The 24,118-nt window shown below is 36.8% G+C and overlaps 1 protein-coding gene across 26 annotated transcripts in view; it reads right to left on the bottom strand.

Annotated features, from left to right (window-relative positions):
* Nucleotides 1-24,118, bottom strand: part of SGMS1 (sphingomyelin synthase 1) — a 390,648-nt gene that overhangs the window by 129,296 nt on the left and 237,234 nt on the right. For 12 of the 26 annotated variants that reach the window (XM_058298868.2, XM_004462382.5, XM_058298848.2 and 9 more), the window contains one exon: nt 2,390-2,469. The exons of the other annotated variants lie outside the window; for them this stretch is intronic. The gene's annotated coding sequence lies outside the window, so the exon portion shown is untranslated. The remainder of the gene's footprint in view (nt 1-2,389; nt 2,470-24,118) is intronic. 26 annotated transcript variants of the gene reach the window in all.

Raw genomic sequence — 24,118 nt, 5'->3', positions numbered from 1 at the left:
GGATGTTCAGAAATAAGGCCCATTATGGAAAGAGATATAAATCAGAATTTTTTTCCTGTGGTGAAATTTCTCTATTTTTACCCCCATGTTTGTTTCCAAAGTTACCAGACACCCTCCCTTAACTTAAGACACTTGTCAATATTTCATAATGAGGCAAGTCTCTCAGATTTCTAAACATGAGCTTCCAATTGAAATAGACAAGAATTACTTTTGCAATAATCCAAATCCATCTCTGACTCAGTGGGAACTATAAATACCTTTTGTAAATAAGGAAAATAAACGTTTTAAAATTATGTAAATTGGTTCTGCTCTCAGGGAATTTATACAAACAAGTGTTTTGAAACATCCAAAGCATTTTGTAAGGTTCAATAAAGAATGTGAATAAAGAATGTTCTTTGAGAACTAGGTGGGTGAAATTTTAAAATAAAAAACCACCACCACAATCTTAGCTGTTACTTAGCAATTTCGGGCTTCAATTATTGTCTTTTAAAGGCCAAGTTAGAAAACTGAAAAAGAAATTATATCTTGAAGAAACATTGAGATATCTTATCCAGTTTCCTTTCTTTCTTCTATTTTACTCCTTAAGATTTTAATCAAGCCAGGGTGAACTTTAAGCTGCCCAAGATTTTTTTCTCCTCTGGGGAGGCAATTCACTTTTCATTAACTCATTTCTGAATCAAAAGCAGAGCTACATGAATTGCTTAGTTGGGAGGAATCCTGGCTGCTTGACCCTGCAGCCCGTCACTATTTGAAGGAACTACGGAATACAGGGAAGTGAGAAAAGGAAGTTCCCAAGGGAGTGAATAGCCTGACCTATCTCCAAGCATATCACTCAACGGCCAGAGTGGGCAGGGTGTCAGGGGTCAGTCACAAGGCTCAGGAAAAGTTGTAAATTCTAAATGGATCTCAGCACTTAGCTTCAATTAAGCATGAGAAAGTGGGTACTGATTCAAAACCAAACCTTGCTTTTATCAAGCAAACCAAATAATTACCACCAGGGTTGAGATAGGTAATTGAAGAACTGTGACTTAGAACCTTGTTCAAAATAGGAAACCTGCAGTCAGTGGTGGGCTGGAGTCATACCTGTTTGCTAGAGCCAAATGTTAAATTCTTAGGATTTTAGCAAGTCAGTTATTAAACACAGTCATCATTTTAAAATTAAATTATATAATCTTACAGTTAAATTATTTTAAATTTAAAGTTAATAAATACTAAAAACTCATGACTTCCTAACTTTTCTGCTACTTTCTAGGCTCTTGATATAATTATTTCCATCTATTGTATCTGACTAGAAAAAACTATATAATGGTATATTGCTGTGAACTCTTCCTAACTGCACTCAGCAACACTTTATTGGTAACCTGAAATTGGTCATGGTGGGTGTATTTACCACACAGAAACCCACAAACATGACACCTTCTCCTTCCAGCAAGGCCAGGTTGTTAAAATTGACCTGCACCTCACTACCTACAATGTTAACCCTTTCACCCCACCCCAACCCACCCCGCCGCCACTGCCTAACAGTAGCTTAAGGAGTACAAGCTGGCCAATTCCTTGAGTAAAAATAAAGGCTTGTAATTGTAAATCATAGTACAAATATAAGAGAGTAACTGCATTTATTGTGCTCCTATTAGGCACCAGTCATAGCACTAAGCATTATCTATGCAGTCTTTCATTTCATGAGGGGTATTATCATTCCCAAAATCCAGATGAGTCAACTGAGAAGGTAATTACTAAAAAGAAAAGAGCAAGAGTCAGGCCTAGGACTGCCTGACTCAAAATTATGCAAACTTTCCACTCAGCTACCCTCAGGAGCTAACATTATCATTACTATAATGAAACCAAAGTCAACCACATATAACTGTCAGACAACAAGGGAACATTAATGACTTCTGGAATATAAAACATGACATACACAAAATAGGATAGGGAGAAAGCATAGATAAAGAGCTCCATTTTATTCATATTCACCATGTTTATTCATAGTCACCTCCAAATATACTTACCAAAGAAAGTCCAATGAGAAAGGGGGACAAAGGAACCAATAGGATCAAGAATTTCTGTACTTGAGAAGGGTCACTCCAAGTTTAATTTAAAAGCTGGTTTGTTTTGTGTGGTGAGGGCTCCTTTTTTAAATTCTTTAAATGCTTCCCTAAAAACAAACTGATGCTCCCTACTTAAAATGACACACTTGACCGAGAATCAAGTATGCAAAAACAAAAAAATTCCTAAATGTTAGCACCAATTTTCTGAAGTGTTTGGATATTTACTTTTTCTCTATTTGGACTTTTAAGTTATTTGATTGTGCTGTCACCATGGTTGATTTTTCAAAAAAAATTTGCCCAGCAGGCAAAAGAAGCCCAAAAGGACTAACAAAAAAATCACTTACTGCTTATTTTTTAAAATTCTTGTCATCTTGGCTTCCTATAAGCTCTTGCCTTCTCCCATGTTCCAGTAAATTCCCATCACCTGTCATGAGGGGAAAAGACTTTAGTTATATGTTTCATAAAGTCCATTTCTTGATTTTCAATGTGTTAGTTTTCCTTTTTTCTTACACCAAAACACAGAGAAATATGTTTTCTCCAAAAACAAACATGAAGAGAGAATATAACAAAAATCACCGCAGAAAAAGACTGTCATTATACATAACAGTACATCTACTGTTGGGGAATAGGGTGGCAAACTGTTAAAATACCCACTCTCATATTTTCAGAAAGAGATTTTTAGTCTGTTTCCTAGGAAAGAAAAGCCTTAGACTAATCCACTTTCCCTATCTGTGCGCTCTCCACAGCTTCCACCTTACTTCTCAAAAGTGACTTAATTGATTTACCTGGTGGGACTGGAGGAAGCTCTGGCTTAGGGCTAGTCACAAGTACCTCCCTCTACTTCTCTACCACTAGGAACCAGCTAATTTCCACTCAGTAAGCAGGACAATGGCTGCTGCTTTCTGGGATCTCTCCAGGTGTTACTGAATGATTAAATCAGGGTTGCTAGGGTTGAATCAAGGTTTTAGTTTCAAAGAAAGAGGGAGGTTGACACTTTAGAGTTCTCCAATCCTGCTTTATCAGTAATTAAGCTACTATCTATGCTGATTCCTATTTGATCCTTACTCCATTTCTCAAATCTTTTAAAACTTACAAGATAGGAAAGATGAGTAATTATGATTGAATCCTATAGCACCTACCTAAGAACACAATGTAGATAAGACCTTAGTTCAAAATTCTATTACTTACTAGCCCTGTGACCTTTTTTTTTAAAAAAAGATTTATTTTATTTATCTCCCCCTCCCCCCGCCCCCCGCAAGCTGTCTGCTCTGTGTCCATTCTCTGTGTGTTCTTCTGTGTCTGCTTGCATTATCCGGTGGCACGGAGAATCTGGTCTCTTTTTTGTTGCGTCATCTTGCTGCATTAGCTCTCTGTGTGTGCAGTGCCACTCCTGGGCATACTCTCCTTGCGGGGCGTACACCTTGCACATGGGGCACCCCTACACGGGGAACACCCCTGTGTGGCATGGCACTCCTTGCGCATGGGAGCTCTGTACATGGTCCAGCTCACCACACAGGTCAGGAGGCCCTGGGGAAGAAACCCTGGACCCTCCATATGGTAGTCGAGCCATGTCTGCATCCCCCATGTGACCTTGAGAAAATCGATTCTTCAATTTCTTCAGTTCTAAAAAAGGATCAAATGCCCCCTACTGTGCTATGTGGTTGTAAGTATTAAATGAAAAGAAAGATATAATCTGCCAAAGTGAAGCATGTTTTGATCCAACAAGGGTAACCTGGCACCAGGAACACCCAATGCTTAACAATCAGGCTTGCTATCTTGCCCACTGGTCCAATTCATTGAGTATTGGAGATCCATATAACTCAAGGAATAATGGAATATGCCCAGCAAAGTACCTTCTTTTTTCTAAGAGAAAATCATTCAGAATGAGGTTTTACGTTTTTAAATTTTATGATATTTTAGGACAACAACTTAGAAGTAGGGCTTTCTGCTTGTTTTACGGAATCTAAATACAAACATGATAGGTAGAGGGAGACTGGCAAGCATCAAAATCTAAGGCATTCAAAAGTTAAGGGCTAGAGGATGGCATCTGCATTAAGACTGGAGAAATGGATAAAAGCTCTTGTGCACATTAAGACATAAGTGTTTTGAATTCTTGGTCTCTTTTCTCTCAAGTAGTTGGTTCACTGTGAGGGGACTGGGCTTCCCTATGGGAGACAGTCATTAAGAGCATGTACTTGGATTCACCTAGACTGACTCCCCAGCTCTGCCATGTAAGATCTTAGGCATGGTGTTTAATTTCTCTAAACCTCAGTTTCCTCATTTATAGAATGAAATATCAGTAACTACAACTAAATGTTACATGGATTAAAAGAGATAATGCCTGAAATAGTTTCTAAAGCTCATGGCACTCAGAAAAGGTTCACTAAATGTTGTTACTATTGGAGGAAGAATATCATCCTCATCCTTACAAGGGCAAAGCAAGAAAAAGAGCAGAGAAAGGGTGGGAGGGAGAACATCAGTCTCAGGATGAACAGTCAGCTTAAACTAGCTGACAGCATTCAGACATAGTCAATGAGTAGACATATAGTTAAACCTCTCTTTAGAATCACGACAACACAAAATACTTAATATACTATTTCTCTGTAACTATTTCCCTCAGCATTGTCCATACGAAGGAGTTTGTGGTTGACAAGATTGGGCAGAAAAACTGCCTGACGATGGTTACCAGGCAAGTATATGTAGATTCTACAGTGATTTCTAAGGTTGAAGGCAATATCTTAGACCAGTGGTTCGCAAACCTGATTGTGGTTCTAAACATATATGTCGAACCCCAGAGACTCTGATTTAACTGCCCTGTGATAGAGGTCAGATATGATTTTTTTAAAAATAAACTTTGATAAATAGCATCCAGAAAAAATATAAAAATTATTAGTTTCATGAATTTTTACAAAATGAATGTATCTTCATAACCAGTACTCAAATCAAACAGAACATTACTAATACTCCAAAAACTCCCTCAAGCCTCCCCCCAGACTAACCACATCCTCTCCCTAAGAATAAGTTTTGCCTTAAAAAAAAAAAAAACTTTATATAACTGGAGTCATACAGTATGTACCTGTGCCTGGCATGAAGTGGTATTGCATTATGCTTTTAATTTGCAGTTTTCTGAACATTTTCTCTGTTGACTAATGAAATTGAAGAACTTTTCAGAAATTTATTGGGTTTCTTTTTTTTTTTGCAGCAATTTTTCAATTTCAAGTCTTTTGTCCATTTTTCTATAGAGTTGTTTTTATTGATTTGTAGATCTTTATTGTAAAAATATACAGGACTTTGCTTCATTTTATGCATTTTAAATATATATAACATTCTCTCATTCTGTGGTTTGCCTTTTTCTCCCTCTTTATGGCATATTTTGACAACAGAAGTTCTTACTTTTAAAGAGCCCAATTTATTAATCTTTTATGTTATGACTTGGAACTTAGTCCTGTTTAATAAATCTTTGCGTATCCTAAGGTAATAAACATATTTTCCTATGCTGTCTTCCAGAAGATAATAACCAATCCAACAACAACAAATTGTCAACGATCCATCTGGGATTGTCTTTTTGTACGGATTTTCTTCCAAATGGATAGCCAATTCTACCAGAGGTAAGAAAGGTAATCCTTTCCCCAAAAATCTTCATTATCACATTAGTCATAAATCAAGTTGGGCACCTTAAAAAGAGCCCCAGGTGATTCTAGTGTGCAGCTTAGGAAGAAGACCCACTGTCCTAGACTATCTCTTTGACTACTCGCTTAACATAATTCTTAGCAATCATCTACTGATTGCCTAACAAGCAGAGTTTCCAGATGCTTCTTTCTTAAGAGTTCTGAAATTAATACAATTATCAATAAGAGTACAATTTAGAGAGCTGACATTTATCACACTTTTTTGGTTATTTTGCTCTTCATTTTCATTTTTAATATTCACAATTCTTTAATTTGGCACCATTATTTTCTATGTTCCAGGAATGATTAAGACCCAGAAAACTCAAATAATTTGCTCTAGGCCATATAGTGAGCAGGGGTCAGAACTAACTATTTTCAAAGTTCTATACTATGTTTATGCTACTCACATTGTAGGTGCATTTTCAATACTAAACAAGGCCTTTTGCACTCAGATAAACACAGTATTGCCCCACATCATGGGGCACGACCAACAATGCTGATGGTTCATCCTCCATTGCTTCTGGCATACAGTCAGCAAAGCTGACCATGTAGATGAATGAAACAACTCATATAAGTCACAGAAACTCAACTTATGTAAATCACTTTATCTACTTCAGAATTCTCGAAGCTCTGACAACCCTTACATCATAGTGTCACCCAGAAGTTTCTAGAATGTATTATTATGACCAATTTGTTGGCATATGTTGAAGAATGCCCCAACTACAAAGTCCCATTGACTCTGCTTCTGAGTATATTTTATCATCCACAAGACAAGGGATTAACATTTATTGAGCCCTTCCCATGTGTCAGATACCATGGAAGGCTCTTTCTATATAGTATCTCAATTAGTACTCATTATAACGCTATGAGGTAGGTATTATAATCTCCTTTTTAAAATAAGAAAATTAAAGTTTAAAGCAGCTAAAGAATTTATTCAATAATACACAGCTACTAAATAGAAATGTCAGGATATTTCCAGGCATATTTCTGCTACCAAGCTATTTCAGACACGTCAAATAGAATGAACTTGGAAAAATCTGAAGTCCAGAAAGTTATAATCACCTCAACTGGTGATTACCTTCTCAGAAAGCATGCATATATTATGGAGGAAAAAATATCTTCTAAAGATAGTTATAGGTGATAATATTAGAAATGTTAATAATTTTAACAATAAAACACTTAAATGCCAAGTAGTATTTTAAGAGTTATACACTTACTCAATTAACCCTACCCCAAAACCTAGGAGGTAGTATCAATACTATCCAGATGAAGAAACCATGGAAGAAAAGGGGTAATTTGCTCAAGATTATTCAGCTGATAAATGGCATAGTTGAGACTCCAGCCTACATGCAGCCAGGCAGCCCTTGTTTATAACCACTACGCTATACTTTTCTGCAGCAATGAAGAAGAGCAGTAATGAAGACTAAGACACAGGTCAGGAGCAGGTCAGAGAACAGAAAGAAATACCATCCTAAAGATGACTGGAGAAGATAGAAAAATGCAAAAGAGCAGTTAGTGGGGCCACAGAATAAAAGGACCAAAACCACTAATGATTCTAAATTAGAATGTATCAACAAGTCATAACAAGAGATCCTAAAAGGATGGCACAGGAAAAGCAAATCAGTTTTGGAATTCAGTGTTTGCTTAAAGAGAACAAACAAGGACCAGAAAACCTAAGCCCTTGGTATAAGCTTCAACATGACTTAGAAATACCTGTTCAGAGAACATGTGACATACTCAAAATGCCCACTATCCAGGCAGGGCTCCCAATGGCATGAGAGTTGCTCATTATGCAGAGTTTCCTGTTACCTTTTCAGTGCCATTTCTATAGCAGAAAAGAGGAAGAAAAGTTTCCCAGGATTGTTGAATTCACTGCAGGTCAGAAGGAAGGAATCAGAAACATGCTTCTAGTTAAGTAGGAGAATGCACACACAAGAGGAGGATAAGGGCAAAGAGAAGTTATATTTCTGGTCAGTTATCAGATGTGGCTGACTCCCATGTCTTGTGCAGTCTCCTCCCCTTGAGCAGTCAGGCCTATGACTTCCAACCAAAAGAGAACAGCAAAGATGGGATTTACGAGACTACATGGCAATGTTATTGTGCTACAAGCTTTTCTCTCTTGCTGGCTTTGAAAAAGCAAGCTGCGACACTGTGAGCTGCCTATATAGAGAGGGACAGGTCTAGCAGTCAGCAAGAAACTGAGGCCCTCAGTCCAAGAGCCTGAAAGAAACTGAATTCTACCAAGAAGCATATCCTTCCCCAGTCAAGCTTTAGATAAGACAGCAGCAGCTCTGGTCAACACTCACACCCAGAGTCCTGACTCACAGAAACGGTGAGATGATATATGTCTACTGGCTATGCTGCTTAAGTCTCTGTTATTAGCATTATGTAGCTCTAGATAACTAATATGGAAGGGAAGTGAGGTATATGTCCCTGTTGCCACCATGTCTCCTTCTGAGAGAGGGGGAAGGAAGAGGAAGACTCAGGGAGAGTGATCCTCCCTTTATATGTGTATCCACCCTCCAGTTCAACTATCTCTACCTCAGACCCTCATTTCCCTCCCTTACCACACAGGTTCTCTTATCCTAATCTTATCATTTGGAGGACAGAATAGACCACATTTACCAAGGAAACAAACAAATAAGTGGTGATCAGTTTCCCCACCTAGCATGCAGAAGCTATTTAACATGCATGACTGACATTAAACCAGCAAGAGGGAGAGTGGGTAGTTGAGGTCCTTTTATTAAAACAAAAACAAAACACAAGAGGATTTTGACCAAAATATGAGTTATTCTATGACCCTACCTATTGTAAACAATTTTAAAAAAACAATATTTTAAATGTGATATACTAGACAGAAAATGCTTTTCACAAACATCTGTGCTGAGAAATAAGTTGGAGAATTTCTGTATTAGTCATCTGACAACTGAATACAAAGTTAAACTTCCAAAGTTCTGTCTAAGTTTTGCTAATATGGGCTTTCCAAAAATCAGATATGTATATATATACTCTAAAATCTTTGGAGCAAGCATCTATAGCTTCTACAAATCAATTCAAGTAATGACAATTCTCAGTCATAGAGTATACAGCTAAGATAACTCACCTAACCAGAGGCCTCTTACTACAACAGGCTATTTTTTTTTTTAAGATTTTATTTATTTCTCTCCCCTTCCTTCCCACGCCCCCCCGCCCCCACACCAGCTGTCTGTTCTCCATGTCTATTTGCTGTGTCTTCTTCTTTGTCCACTTCTATTGTTGTCAGCGGCACGGGAATCTGTTTTTTTTTGTTGTCATCTTGTGTCAGCTCTCCGTGTGGGCAGCGCCATTCTTAGGCAGGCTGCACTTCCTTTCATGCTGGGCGGCTCTCCTTATGGGGCGCACTCCTTGCGTGTGGGGCTCCCCTACGCTGGGGACACCCCTGCGTGGTATGGCACTCCTTGAGCGCATCAGCACTGTGTGTGGGCCAGCTGCACACGGGGCAAGGAGGCCCGGAGTTTGAACCGCGGACCTCCCATGTGGTAGACAGACGCCCTAACCACTGGGCCAAGTCCGCTTCCCACAACAGGCTATTTTGCTGCAAGTAGAAACTGGTGAAAACATCCTTAAGTGACATCATTTGAAAGTTGGAGAAACCTCTTAGTTTTCTGGTCTCAGATGACAGAGATGACACACAGACACAAAGGCTTTAATTGACCTGCTAGGGCCACTCAGTTATCACATGGGACTCCTATTTCTCAGGCTTCTTTATACTCAGGTCTATCGAACTTTAGCTACCATATCAGAATTACTGAATTCAGTGGTATTGAATAGTTTGTGGAGAAAAAAAAAAAAGGAGCCAAACTTTTACAACATTCTAATGCTCCTATTTTTAAAATAACCACCACAGCAAGAGAAAAAAAAATAACAGTGACTAAAGCATCCATTCATATTAAATGTTTAGAAAATGTACAGTATTTTCTAAGTAAACCGAGAAGCTCCTAAAATAAGCTGTCTTTTCTTTGAATGACCTGTTGGTTTTTTTTAATGAATATTAAGGGGAAAAAAATCAAAAGAGGGCTGGCAGAGAGATTTGCAAGAGTGTTTATTCCATTGCTTTATATATCACTATTCAAAAATCCATTGATTCATTCATAGATATTTTAGGGGTACCCAGTATGCCAAAGCATAGTGGTAGGTGCTGTAAATAAAGAGTATGGATGTAAGCAAATGATGCTTACTAATATTTTTGGTCAAAGAAACAACATCAAACAAGCAACAAATGCAGAGCAATAAGTTTCCAGGATGTATTTTTCATAGAGTATTAAGAATGAAGACCAGGGCTCTCTTTACTCCTATCAACTCCCATATTTAAAATAAATAGCAACTCATTTTCCCGTGTGATAAATATTGCCCTGAAGGCAGCAGTGCCAGTAATCAACACAGAGGTTAAAATACCCCCATGTCATATCCTTCCAGAATACCTAGGAAAGGTTAACAATCCTGTTATGGAACTATCCTAGCAGCCTATCAACAATTTTTTTTTCTCTTAAGAATGTGGTCTTTCACTCAACATCCTCCTTCCTAATCTTTTTCTCAATGTCAAGAATAAATTTATGTTTAAAACAATCCAAAAGGAAATAAAGGCTTACTCCATGGTAGCCAGCAGATTTCTCTCTTCAACATGAACTTAAACTTCTATAGCCATTACCATCATTAGGACATTATTTAACCCTTCCATGTTTCAAATGCATCTGAATGCTTAGGCATAATATTACTAAATAATATTACTGAGAGTAAAAATAACTCAAATTGATTGTTTACCACATGCAAGGTTCTGTTCTAAATGCTTCACATGTATTAATTCATTTCATCTTCACAACAGGCCTGAACCATGTTACTATTATTATCCCGGTTTTATAGATGAGAAAGCTGAGGCACAGTTACTCATGAAATGCATCCATTCAACAAATTCTTACTGCAAACTTCTATTCCCTCTACCTCATTTTTCCATTTGGAGAACTTTTCATTAGCCAACAGTCCAGGCTTCCTCCCCATCTTCTCTCCAGCTTAAGAGGAGTGAAGTATGTGAATGGTGAGTTTTGGAGAAAGGCCCGGACAATATGGCCCAGATTCTCCTCAATTTCCTATTTTCAGAGCTACCTATCCAGATCAGGTACATTCCAGTCTGTGATGGGGGGGGGGGGGAGGGTATATTTCAGTCTGTGGGGGACTCAGTATACCCTTTTGTTGCTGTTTTAAAGATTTATTTATTTTTATTTATCCCCCTCCCTTGTTGTTTGCACTTGCTGTCTCCTCTTTGTCTGTTCATTGTGTGTTTGTCTTCTTTTTAGGAAGGCACTGGAAACCAAGCTCAGGACCTCCTGTGTGGGAGGGAGGTGCCCAATGACTTAAGCCACCTCTGCTCCTGCTTGTGGTGTCTCTCATTGTATTTCCTTGTTTTGTCTCTTCGTTGCATCATCTCATTCCATCATCTTGTTGAGTCAGCTTCCCATGCCAGCCTGTCACATCAGCTCACTGTCTTGCGCATCTTCTTTAGTAAGCACTGGGAACCAAACCCCAGGTCTTCCCATGTGGCAGGTAGGTGCCTGACTGCTTGAATCACTTCCACTTCCTCAGCATAGCCTTTTGATTAGGAGACTAAATGGATGCATGTGCTCAACATCAGTTTAACCAAAATTACTTACATTCAAAGAACCAATTTGCAAGATATTTTGTTGATTATAATTCAAAGAACCACATATTTTACCACATATTTTACATGAATGACTACTGACAAAATCATCCCAAAGTTCCAAAAGTAACTAAAAAAGAGAAAATACCCACAAACAGAGGCAAATGGATGAATGCTGGTTTCATCTCTGATAGTTCCTCTGCCTGGAAGACTCTCCCTGATTTTGTCTACCCCATTTTCCTACCTAACCCTTACTCCTCATTTAGCTGTCAACTTAAAACACATCTTCCTTTTGGAAGCTTTTCTCAAACATCCTAGATAAGGCCAAGACATCTAGCATACACTTCCATAAAACAGAACTTCATTACTCTCAGTGTATCTATAATTCCCTATTTAATGCTTACGGCCTTGCTTGTATATAAACTCCCAGAAAGCTGCCTTGTTCAATGCCCAGGTACATAGCCAGCAATGCAAGATTGATTAAACAGAAGGCTTTGGTATTTTAAAATGACACTCTGTAGTGAATAACTAAATACATAGCTGGTGAAGTTTAGTGAAGCTTGATTTAGCAGAGCAATTTTGGGACATTTTCTTCCTACACCATAGATACTGCAATAAAGCCAATGAAAGAAAGCTATGTCCAGGTGCCTGTAAGCAAAATTGCCACTAAATTTGAACAGAATAAAGTAGGCCTCCCATTCTGAGTTTTGTAAAAGTGGAGGCTACACAGGAGTTTCTTCCATGCTCTAAGATAAAAAATCAAATATAGTATCAGTGAATGATAAAATTTTCAGTATCTTAGATCCTTGAGTATTCAAAGATACCTACTTGAGTAGATTGAGAACACATACTTGTACAATTTCTTTGTGCAAGATACCTTTATTTCTAACTTTAAGTACATTATAAAATTATGCAGTATTTTAAAAATTACATGTAGTTTATGAGCACACACATTTACACACATATAGAAGTATTTAAATTAAGTGGGGAAAAAAAGAGATTATAAAATACAAATACTAAAATCCATTTTTGTAAATTAAAATAGAAAATGACTAAAAGGATATATATTCACAAAGTCACTGTACCTGGTAGAGGGATCAAGATTAATTTCATTCTCTTCCTTTATCACTTATCAGTAGTTTCTTTATTCTGTATAATGATCACATATTATTTTTTTAAAGAGCTAAGTTATTTTTAAACAAAAAACCCCTGTTGGAAAGCAGATGTGGCTCAAGTGACAAAGCCTCCACCTACCATATAAGAGGACCCAGGTTCGATCCCCGGGACCTCCTGGTGAAAAAGAAGAGAAAGTGTGCCCACGCAGTGAGCTGAGCCCGCGCAAGTGCCCGCATGGAGAGTCAAGCGCCCACGTGAGTGCCTGCGTGGTGAGCCGGAGCCTGTGCAGATGAGTCACGCAGCAAGATGATGACACAACAAAAGAGAGATGAAGGGGAGAGTCAAAGTGAAGCACAGCAGAGACCAGGAATTGAGGTGGTACAATTGACAGGGACCCTCTCTCCACATCAGAGGTCCCCAGGATCAAATCCCTCTGACTCCTAGAGGAGAAAGATGAGAAGAGAAGACAAAAAAGAGAAATGGATACAGAAGATCACACAGCAAATGGACACAGCAAAAACAGTAGGGTGGGGGAGGGGAAAACTTTTAAAATAACTTAATTTGAAAAAAAAAATACAACCCTGCTGACTAGGCAATACTTCAAAGCTGTTTAAAAGAAACATTATATCTAGGGAAAACAGAAACAGGGCAATGCTGTTATTATTTAATATAACTTTGATAATAGAGTTTTTTAAAAAAGTGTTTCTGACCTCTTTAAATGTTCACCCATTCTTAGCTGTATCATAGCAATGATCCACCTTACCATGGTGAGCAGCAGTAGATGAGAGCAAAATAGTACCAATGCAGAGGGTGTTAAACTCCATTCTTACCTTTCATGGAGCATAAAATACTTTAAGTTGCCCTAATTTCTCTTTGGTTTTGGACTATGAGAAATGCACTACCTTACCTGGCCAATTTTATTAGGGGATGATAAGAAATTTCAAAAGTGAAGTCTTCTTTCTTAAAGATTACTTATACAGGTCAAAAACTGGCAGCCAGACCATAGGAATGATGAAGAAGTTACCTGAATTTTCCCCCAATGTTTACAACAGAGTCTTTAAAAAGGTTTAAGCAAGTTTAATTTCAATTCATGTGATTCTCTACCATCAGCCTCTGCCTAAATTAGAGAGGTAATAAAATTTCCCATCTTAGACCATGCTTTAATATATTTCTTTTCATAAACAGTAATTACTTCATACTGTCCTGTGTTGAAATAATTTTCTACTGGTCAGTAACAACCATTTCATCCATTATACATGACTTTAAGATATTCTGACATTCCAAATGGAAATGAGTTTCCATACCTCTTTACAAATAACTGAAATAAACCACTCAAATCCTTTAAGAGATCCAGTTTTCTGATGGCCCTCCATAAGGACAAAATATAAAAATCTATTTTCTGAAGTTACTGGAAAGCAGCTAAAAGGAGGCAGAAAGAGAATAGTTAGCAACTCTCAAAAGAAGGGCATTGTATTATGATAATATACATTTACACAGCTTATTCCATGAGGGTACAACCAAATCTGTGCCACAGTAGATGTAACTCAAACATCTTTTATGGGACTGAGGAGTCAGAATATGGACCTACAGAGCAGCTGAAAATTGAGGAAGAAAATCCCCAAAAGGAGGAGGTCCCAGAGTGTGAAGCCCCCAAAGATGCATATAAATTCCTCTCCACTTCTTCACTAAATTCATAACTATACATTTGCTAGGCAACATGCCAAGGATTACAAGGAGAAAACAACAGTGGAAAGACTGAAAAAGCTAACAGATTTCAACAGCTGCCCACTTCCAGGGAATGTTTAAAGCTCAAGACCTGCAATGTTAAAAGGGTTTGGTAAAGGCCTAAGACTTTCCTTTGAAATTACAGAAGCACCATGGCTTAAGGAAAAAATACCACTTACCATAACTAGAAAATATTTCCTAGGAATATGGGCACAATGAAAATAGACCTGCCCTATAAAAGCACAAAATGAACCTAGATAATAGTAATATGATTCACCATAAATTCAAGAGCTTGTTAGAACTATACTCAACTCTTTTCAGAATCTCCATTCTTTACAATGTAGCATTCACAATATCCAGCATATAGTTAAAATTAATTGACGTGAGGGAACTAGAAAACAGAACTCCATAGTCAAGAGATAGATGAGTCTACAGACATAGACCTACAAATAAGCCAGAAGATAGAATTAGATGACAAAGACTTTAAAATAACGATAGTAAATATATTAAAGACTTTACAGGAAACAGTAAAAACAACAGTTAAAAAATGGGAAATTTCAGAAGAAATGTGGAAATTTGAACACATCGTTCATGGGGTTCATGATTCAATTCACAAAACCATCCATATCAATCAATGCAGTAAATATAAATAGACTAAACATGACAATGAAATGGCAGAAATTTTCAGAATACATAAAAAGTAATAACAAATTATATACTACCTACAACAGAGATATTTTAAATAAAAAGGCACAGATAGATACACATGTGGAAAAGGATATACCAACATAACAACATGTCCTTGATACAAAAACCAGACAAAGCCAAAAACAAAAGAAAACTACAGGCATACATGCAAAACTTCATGCAAAAATCTTCAACAAAATGTGGTATTGGTACAAAGACAAATATGACAATGGAACAAAATAGAGGTTATAAAAAGAAGCACACACATGGTCAACATATTTTTTTGACTAAGGTGTCAAAACAATCTTTCAACAAAATGGGCAACAACAGATAGATATCCATATGAAAGAAGAATGAATCTTGACCTATATACCTTATACCATAAGCATAAATTACTTTGAGATAGATCAAAGAACTAATTGTAAAGCTAAAATTATAAAGCATTTAGAGGTAAACATAGAAGAATGTCTTCACAGCCATACAGCAGACAAAGAACTGTGAAAAACTGATAAACTGGACTTTACCAAATTAAAACTTCTGCTCTTTCAAAGACAGTTAAGAAAATCAACAGGCAACCACCAACTGGCGAAAATGTTTACAATATATCTGACATAGGACTTGTATCCAGAATGCATAAAGAACTCCTATAATTCAACATTAAAAAGCCACACAACCTAATTTTTAAAACAGCAAAACACCAGAATAGATACTTCACAAAAGAAGATACATGATTGCCCAATAAACACGTAAAAGATTTTCATAACATTAGTAATCAAGGGAATCACTAAAATGCTTATATTAAAAAGACTGAGGAGAGCAAGTGTTGGCAAAGAATTGGAGCCCACCAAATATTGCTGGTGGGCATGTTAAATTACATTACCACTTGGGAAAACGTGTTTGGCACGTTTTTATTTCTATTTAATTAAACATATATTTACCCAATAATATACTTCTAGGTATGTATCTAAAAGAATGAAAACATATGTCCAAAAAGAGATCTGTATGAGAAGGTTCACAGTAGTTCTGTTCAATCTTGTCAAGACTGTCACCAATTCAAATGTTCATCATTAGGTGAAGAGATAAATTAATACAATGGAATACTATGAAGCAACACAAAGAAACAATCTATTGATACGTGTAACACATATGTTAATCTCAAAAGCATCAGTAAGTGTAGCAAAAGAAGCCAAACACAAAGTTCATATGATATACTTCTATGTATATATAGTTCGGGAGCAAACAAAATACACTACGGTGACAGAAATAAAAATTGTGTCTGCTAATTGGTTAAAAAGTTGTTTGTAAATCTTTGGAAATGAATTGAAATGGTGATAGCACATCATGGTGTCTGTAACTAGCAGAGCTATTATACGTGAACGTTATTCCCATATAAGGTTGGTCAATGGTTAAAAGGGAAAACCTAAGGACATTTATATTACTAGAAGGAAAGCTAAAAAATGTAACATGGGCCTGTATAAGATAATGAAACCTCATGTAAAATATGAAAAAGGGGAACATTGCATATGTAAGACTTTTTACAAAATATAAATACAAATAAACTAGAGAAAAGGAAACAGAATAGCAGCTATGTACTGTAGGGGAAGCATAGAGAGACTGAGAGGTGATAAGCCTTGTTTGGTTGGTTGGTTTTTATTTATTATTATTATTACTTGAATAATGAAAATTCTCTAAAAAGGACTGAAGTGATGACGGCACATCTGTGATTATACTGAATACCACTGATTGTACACTTTGGATGGATTTATGCTTTTTAATATGCATCAATAAAATTGATCTGTTAAACATTTTAAAAATAAATGATATAAAATCACCACTAAATTTTTTTTAATGTAAAAAAGAAAATAGTATCTGCTACAGAGGTGAGACAACTGAATGAAATGGGCACAAAATAATTTTCTGGGGTGACAGAAATGTCCCATATCTTGAGAGAGGTGCTAGTTCACTGAACTGTTCATTTAAAATCTGTACATTTCAATGTGTAAATTTACCCCAATGAAAAAAATAGATCACAAAAATTTTATTTGAATGATTTCTGGAAGAGATATGGTCTCTCATGGGTCCAAACTATTTTTGTTCTTATTTCTTTGAGAACAACTTCTAAAATCCCCAAAACAATAGATGTGTGTGTTTAATCCACTAATGCCATTTGTGAAATACACACCCCATCAAAGCAAAGGAAAAAGAACTACTGCCTACTTCCTATCAAAACACGCTTTGAACATTTGTTTCCAACCCAGAGGAATTAAAAGCAATATATTCATTAGGTTTTATCTAATTTTATTTATCCTATTAACAATGTAAAGGTTACTTTTAATAGCACAAAGGTAAAAAAATTCAAAAAGAAAAACAAACCTGTAAAACATAAATCCAAATGTTCTAGACATTTATTCCATCTAAAATATTTATTAAAATCCTACCGTATTCCAAGTAAGACAATTTACACCCTGCCTATTAACAAATTCTCAGCCTGGTGAAGGAAGTACATGTAAACAATTACCCTGGCATGTAAAGAAATGTTTTTGAATATAAATTGGTAAAGATCTCATTTGGGGAAGATATATCACTTCTTTTCCCTCTAAACTTGTAATATCTAATATCGATAAATAATATGAAAAAAACTAATAAATTCAGTTATTCTATTTGATAGATGTAATAAATTTTAAAAAGAAAATGTTATTTTAGTAATTAACTCCAAATAACGATGTATTTTAACTAAAGGAAAAATAACCTATACAGCTTTAAAAAAATTATCCTACCCATAACAAAGAGATTAAGCAACTATGTCTTATATCACTTCCCCTATTCCCAAACTCATAGCTGGTATGGACTGTGATTGGTTCCTGTACAAGATAAATATGAAGGCTAGCCAGCATTATGGTATGTATATGCCTCAAAATGAAGAGATAAATCAAGGTAAATTCTTAGTCTCAGGAATCTAAATTGGGATATGTATTCCTTTATTTCCATTCTCTCTTGAACCTACTGTTGTCCCCAGAACTTGAAATTATCCATTTCAAAATTACCAATGACCTCCAACAGATAATACAATGTTCAGTTCTCAGGTCTCCTTTAACTTGACCTACAAGCAGCAGGTGAAATAGCTGACCACCTTCTTCTTCATAATATATTTTCTTTACTTGGCCACCAGGACACCACCCAGTCTTTTGAGGTCTCTTTCCTCCATCCTGGTAGTTTATTCTCAGTCTCCTTTGTTGGCACCCATCTCCCTAAGTATCTAAGAGTTCAGTCAATTCTCAGACTTCTTCACTATTATCCTTCACTATCCAGGTTAGTAGTTCTCAAATGTTTTGATCTCAGGACTCCTTGACACTTTTAAAAATTACTGATGCAGAGGTGACATCATCATGGTGACATAAGAAAACACCTGGAAAACTCTCCCCTGAAAAACAAATAATAAGACACATCCCACTTATTTGGAACTCTGCAGAATAATAGAGAATGGAGAAGGACTCTACAAATGCTATATTGAAGAAAAAGAAAAAAAACACACCAAAAAAGATAGAAGATTGGTAACACAGACCTGCCAGGCCAGACCCCTCCCCCTCACTCAGTCCCAAGTGCTTAAGAATTGCACAGAGGCAGCAAACCCCAGGTACCTCCTGTCAAGGATGCGGACCAAAGAACCACTCAGAGCAGTGAATTGGAAACCCATGCACATCCAAGCACAGGGAACAAATCCGCAGAGATCCAGGGCAGAACACAAGCAGCTGACAAGCATGTGCATATAACAAAAGCCAAAAGCCCCCAAGAAATAAGAGAACATAGCAGAACTGTTGACAAGAGGTGCACAGACTCAGCCCAGTCTCTGACTGCTGGATCACCTAAATTAAAAAAAGGACCTTTTAGGATTGACCAAATCTGGGTCACTGGTTTGGGATACCCTAATGGGGAAATATCCGGATGCAGAAAAGTCTCCCAGAAAAAAAGGGTAAAACCGAACTACTGTAAGACAGGATGGGTCCTAGAATAGGAAAGTATAATAAAAAGGGGGACACTGAGTGAAGGACAGAATTAAACAAATCTTACAGGCCAGGGAGAAAATACCACACAAAAACAAACAGAACAGATCGATATTCTCATAGAAGGAACAGAGGAAAGGAAGCTTTCTCCTGGAGATAAAACAATTACACACAAAATGGAAATCTTAAAAGTTGTACTGCATATCCAGGGAAAGAATCAGATACAGAAGACTTTAGAAAACCTGAACAGTTAGACACGGGCTACTGTCAAAGTCTGTAAATTTAACTAAGTGACAAAGAAGAGCCTCAATACATAGCCAATCTACAATAAAACCCTAGGCAGGAGGGAGAAACTGACTTTAAGAGTTGGCATATCAAAATAATCAGATGCCTAGCCAGCAGAAAATGATGAGTCATACTAAGAAACAGGAAGATATGGCTCAGTCAAGAGAACAAATGAAAACTTCAGAGGAGACACAGAACTAATCAAAGAAGTTCAAACAAATCTCTGAAAACAATATAAGGAGATGATGAAAAATATGTATAGAAATAAATTAATTGTGGATATAGACCTAAAAGATATTAAAAAGACAATATATAAGCAGTTTAAGCATAAAGAATTATAAAGTTTAAAAAGAAACAACAGAAATTATGGGGATGAAGAAAACAATAATAAAGATTAAAAATACACTAAAGGAATACAATAGCATATTTGAACAGGCGGAAGAAAGAATCAGCAAACTAGAAAGCAGGACAATCAAAATCATAATCAGAAGAACAACTAAAGAAAGAAGAAGAAAAAAATCGAGCCAATCTAATAATTTGAGCAAAAGCATGAAGCATACCAATACAAGCATCATGGGAATCCCAGAAGAAGAAGAGAAGGGAAAAGAGGCATAAAGAATTTTTAAGGAAATGAAAATTTCCCAACTTTCATAAAAGGCATAAATACACAGGTCCAAGAACTGTCAGCAGACATCAAACAGAAAAAAACCTAATGAATCTATGCCAAGACACATACTATTCAGAACATCAAAAGCCAAAGATAAATAGAGGATTTTAAAAACAGCAAGAGAAAAGTAATTTGTAACATACAAGTGACCCTCAATAAGATTAAGTGCCAATTTCTCATCAGAAGGCATAGAGGCAAGAAGACAGTGGTTATGATATATTTAAGGTACTGAAAGAGAAAAACTGATAGGCAAAAATCCCTTACCCAGCAAAACTATCCATCAAAATGAGGGTGAGTTTAAAACATTCACAGGTACGCAGAAACTGAGAGTTCATCAACAAAAGACCTTCCCTACAAGAATTGCTAAAGGGAGTCCTTCAGATTTAAAGGAAATGACGTAAAGAGTGGCTTAGAGCACTGTGAAGAAGTAAAGATCTTCAGTAAAGGTAACAAATGGTCAAATGCAAAACCCAATAGTACTGTTTCCTCAGTAAGTAACTTTTTAAATTGCTATAAAAGAATACAATTGAACAAGAAATCATCATACTTCCTGACAATGGACAAAAATATAAAGACATAATGTGAGAAAAAACAACATATAGACTGTATTACAGAGTAAACCTTGTGGTCAGTAGACTGTGGTTAATAGCACAAATATGAGAATGTTCTTTCATGAATTATAACAGATGTATGACACTATTATAAGGTGTTAATAATAGGGGGTATATGGGAAAAGTACACCTAATGCAAACTATAGACTATAGTTAATAGAAATATTTTAATAGTCTTACATCAGTCTTAACAAAGATACCAAAATAATGCAAAGTGTCAACTATAGGGGGATATATGGGAATGCTGTAATTTTACATGATTTTTCTGTAAACCTGAAGCTTCTCTAATTAAAAAACAATACAATGAACAAAAAAAGCATTACGCTAAGTGAAAGAAACCAGACAGAAAGTACTGTTCGATTCCATTTATATAAAAAGTAAATATAAATACATTTACAGAGATGGAATCAGATCAGTGGTTATATACAGCAGGGGAAGGATAGAGGATTGAAAGGTGATTGCTAAGAGATAGAGGGTTTTTCTTTTTGGAGTAGTGAAAATATTCTAGAATTAGTTGTGGTAATGAATAGACAACTCTGTGATTATATTAAAAGTCACTGAATGTACACTTTTTAAGGGCTGTATGGTATGTGAATATATCTCAACAAAGCTACTTTTAACAATATAAAGAGGGGAAATGAAGGGATATGGGAGCAGAGAATGAATATAGTTTAAAAGAATTAAGTTGAAATCTTTTCAAATTAGTAGGTTATAGATATAGGTTGTGTAATACAAACTCCAGGGTAACCACAAAGAATTTTTGTGTATTTTTAAAATACACAAAAAATGGAAATGAAAAAGGTATCAGTCAGGTACTTCACAAAAGATCAACAATACAGAAAAGTAGGCTGTAATAAAGGAAAAGAAATACAAAAAAGATGTAACACATACATAAACCAAAGGACAAAATGGCTGAATACTAACTTTAAAGTAATAACACTGAATGTTAATGGATTAAACTCTACAATCAAAAGACAAAGAGTGGCAGTATACATAAAAAAGCATGATCAAACTATATGTTGTTTGCAAGAGACCAAAAGGCACAAATAGGTTGAAAGCAAAAGGTTGGAAAAAGATAATGCAAAAGGTAGCCTAAAGAGAGTTGGGGAAACTACATCAATATAGGACAAAATAGACTAAGTCAAAAGCTGCTGTGAAAGGGGAACAGATGCAGCTCAAGTGGTTGAGCACCTGTTTTCCATGCGCAAGGTCCCAGGTTTGAACCCCAGTACCTCCTAAACACAAACAAACAAACATAAAACCCAACACTCACTGGGGAGCGGGTATAGCTCAGTGGCTAAGCGCCTGCTTCCCAGGTACAAGGTCCTGGATTCAATCTCTGGTACCTCCTAAAAAATAAATAAATAAATGAAACAATTAAAAAAACAGCTGCTATGAGACACAAAGGGGAAACCGAAGAGAGAAATAGGCATTACTAAAATAATAGTTGGAGACTTCAATCACAACTTTCATCAACAGATAAAACAACTAGATAGAACACCAATAAGCAAAGAGAAAACTTGAATAATATGATAAATGAACTAGACCTAACAGACATATACAGAACATTGCAGTCAAACACAGCACTCAACTAGGAAAGGAAGGAGTAAAACTTTCCCTATTTACAGATTATATGAGCCTATATACAGAAAATCCTGAAAATTCACAACAAAGCCATTAGTGCTAATAAATGAACACAGCAAAGTGGTGGATACAAGATCAACACCCAAAAATCAAAAGTGTTTCCATATACTAGTAATGAAAAATCTTAAGAAGAAATTAAGGGAAGCAGATTTGGCCCAATGGATAGGGCATCCGCCCACCACATGGGAGGTCCAATGTTCAAACCCAGGGCCTCCTGACCTGTGTGATGAGCTGGCCCACGCACAGTGCTGATGCGTGCAAGGAGTACTGTGCCATGCAGGGGAATCCCCACACACAAGGAGTGCACCCCATAAGGAGAGCCGCCCAGCATGAAAAAAGCGCAGCCTGCCCAGGAATGGCGCCTCACACACACTGATGCAGCAAGATGATGCAACAAAACAAGACGCAGATTTCAGGTGCCACTGAGAAGGATACAAGCAGACACAGAACAACACACAGCGAATGGACAAGTGGACACAGAAGAACACAAGGCAAATGGACACAGAGAGCAGACATCTGGCAGGGGTGGGGAAGGGAAGAGAAATAAAAAATTTAAAAATCTTAAAAAAAAAGAAATTACGGGGGAAATTCCATTTACAATAGCAATTAAAAGAATCAACTGTCTAGGAATAATACTAACCAAGGATGTAAAGGACTTGTACATAGAAAACTACAAAATGTTGCCAGGAGAAATGAAGGAAGACCTAAATAATAGGAAGGAGATCCCATGCTCATGGATTGAAGACTAAATATTGGTAGGATGTCAATTCTACCCAAAGCTATTTACAATTCAATATAATCCCAATCAAAATTCCAATAGCCTTCTTCCTTTGCAGAAATGGAAAAGCTAATCATCAAATTTATCTGGAAGGTCAAGGGGCGCTGAACAAGCAAAAACATCTTGTAAAGAAGAAAGAAGTTGGGGACTCACTTCATGACTTCAAAACTTATTACAGGGAAGTGGATGTGGCTCAACAGATAGAGCGCCTGCCTACCATATAGGAGGTATAAGGGTTCGAATCCCAGGTCCTCCTGGCTCATGTGGTGAGCTGGCCCATGTGCAGTGCTGCTGCATGCAAGGAGTGCCGGCCCATGCAGGGATGCCCCCGCGTACGGGTGCCCCGCGCACAAGGAGTAGCCTTTTCACAAGGAGCCACCCTGCGTGAAACTGCAGCCCGCCCAGGAGTGGTGCCCCACACACAGAGAGGTGACACAGCAAGATGACGCAACAAAAAGAGACAGATCCCCAGTGCTGCCTGATGAGAATATAAGCGGACACAGAAGAACGCACAGTGAATGGACACAGAGAGCAGACAATGGGGGATGGAGAGGGGGTATAAATAAATAAATCTTTTAAAATAAATGAATAAAGTATGAGTTGTAAAGACTGCATCATTAAAAAATAATATAAAATAAAACTTATTACAAAGCTACAGTGGTCAAAACAGCATGGCACTGGCACAAGGACAAATATATACACCCATGGAATCAAAATGAGAGCTCAGAAATTAACCCTCAAATCTATGACCAATTGGTTTTTGACAAGTCTACCAAGTCCACTCAATTGGGTAAGAATAGTCTATCAACAAATGGTGGTAGAAGAACTGGATATCCATATGCAAAAGACTGAAAGAGTATTCCTATACCACACCATATACAAAAATTAACTCAAAAGGGACCAAAGACCTAAATATAAGAACCAGGACTAATAACCTAAACACATACACACGCACACACACAACAACGACAACAACAAAAAACGTGGGGAAGTATCTTCAGGATCTTGTGTTAGGTAACAGTTTCTTAGACTTTACATCCAAAGCACAAGCACCAAAGAGAAAAAATACACAAATGGGACCTCATCAAAATTTAAAACTTTTGTGCATCAAAGGACTTTATCATTAAAGTAAGAAAATCTACTCACTGGAAGAAAGTATTTGGAAATCATATATCTAATAAGAGTTTAATATACTGAATGTATAAAGAAATGCTACACCT

This window comes from Dasypus novemcinctus, chromosome 6 (genome assembly GCF_030445035.2).
Source record: "Dasypus novemcinctus isolate mDasNov1 chromosome 6, mDasNov1.1.hap2, whole genome shotgun sequence".
Lineage (NCBI taxonomy): Eukaryota > Metazoa > Chordata > Mammalia > Cingulata > Dasypodidae > Dasypus > Dasypus novemcinctus.
Note: the sequence above shows the minus strand (reverse complement) of the source record. Positions and strands in the feature narration are given on the sequence as shown.